The sequence below is a fragment of the Pinus tabuliformis genome, chromosome 1_1 (assembly GCF_031772625.1).
Source record: "Pinus tabuliformis cultivar Carrire ecotype Pingquan chromosome 1_1, CPIR1, whole genome shotgun sequence".
Taxonomy (NCBI): Eukaryota; Viridiplantae; Streptophyta; class Pinopsida; order Pinales; family Pinaceae; genus Pinus; species Pinus tabuliformis.
In genome coordinates this window covers 294,043,777-294,045,416 of record NC_142297.1, presented here as the reverse complement: position 1 = coordinate 294,045,416, position 1,640 = coordinate 294,043,777, and the positions used below count along the sequence as shown (strand labels likewise).

General features: G+C 37.3%; 1 pseudogene; it reads right to left on the bottom strand.

Annotated features, from left to right (window-relative positions):
- Window positions 1-1,331: 1,331 nt before the first annotated feature.
- Window positions 1,332-1,427, bottom strand: LOC149212718 (U6 spliceosomal RNA; annotated as a pseudogene).
- Window positions 1,428-1,640: the final 213 nt, after the last annotated feature.

Below are 1,640 nucleotides of genomic sequence, written 5' to 3'. Positions count from 1 at the left end.
TGCATGCAACGTTTGCACAGCCAGTGCCTCTGATGGTGCCCTCCGACTGGTTAGGGTCACCATCGTCGGTTTCTTGGAGACCTTGGACGTAGTTGGTGGCGTACAGGCTGGCGACATGCGGGTCCTCCGGTTCTAAGCTAAAGTTTTCACGGCTATTTCTATAAATTGCAATCGAATCCTCTACTATTCTAAGCATTTCATTTTGTTTTCCAAACAATTCTTCCAAAATTTCCATACCTGATTTGGAGTTGAACATGATTCAACATGAAATAGCAGTTCTGGAGAAATAGATAAACATAGGATGCCGAAGGCCTCGTCCATGCGATTGAAATATCTTGATTTCTCCACTGCCGATGTTGGTTCAACTTCCGTTTCCATGGTTATTCGAAATAAGCCTCTACTTCTGAGATGAAGTTGAATCTTTGGCTTCCATTCGAAATAGTTATATGGAGTGAGAATTGCCGATTGTGGAAACTCCAATTTAGACTCCATTCTTTGTTGTTGCTTCAATCTTCTGAACCTGCAAATAAATTGCTTGTGCACTGATTTACAAATCCCTGTGCTCTGATACCATGTAAGATTTTGAGATACACAGATAGATCTAGATCTGTAAAACAATAACAAGCTTGCAAGAGAACGAAGAAAGCAAGCAAGAATTGAGAAAAGAATGAAAAGTAATTCTACATTATGAGGTTTAGAATAAATAGAAAAAAGCAACTAAGTTAAGCTTAGTTGTGCATGCAATAACTAAAGCTAACTAAAGCTAAGTGTGCTGTGCCGCATGCATGCAAGCAATAAGTTAACTAGAGCTAATCTAGGTGCATGTACACCAACACAAGTAGTCTACAGCTAGTCTAAGTCTACGGCTAGTCTACAGCTAGTGCATGTACACCAACAATAATAAGTAGCTTAAATGTTTGCAAGTTAAATTTATGTGTTTTAAAAAAAAATTACCTGTCACTTTTGACATGCAAAACGATCCAAGTTGTGAATCTCGATTGGTCCAGTTTTCGTGTGGTCAGCTCAGTTACGTGGTCTATTGACACATGAAAGTTTTTAGTAATCCAGCGCCAGAAAAAGCAGTATATATGCTAATTATGTTAGGCGTCCACTGTTGCACTAATCCGTAGCCTTTGCTTTGCAATTGTGTTACAGATTCCATCAACATAACAATAAAATATGGGCATGTATGGTACTGTCTGGACAAACAAAGTTCATGTTCCATTTTTTTAATTTTGTCATGCGTTTACGCTCACATTACACCGTAACATTTGCTTTGTGAAGTTGTACAGATTGATAAGGCAATGCAGAATATGACTACAAAGTATTCTATTTTTATGAAGAATATTTCTCAATTTGTGTGTCATCCTTGCGCAGGACCGCTAATCTTCTTCTTATTCCAATTTTATCGGATGTCTCCAAAAATCCCATTTTTATGAAGATATTAAAAGTTATGTATACTTCTATGTATACGGTGGCACGTGAAATTACTATGTATACAACGATATACACACCACCATGATTCACAAAGTGCTACTATGTATACGACGATATACACACCTCCAGGAAACACAAAGTGCTTATTGTTCGATTCTTCTCGTTTTATTTTTAGCAATTGTTTTGATTTTGAATTATCTTTC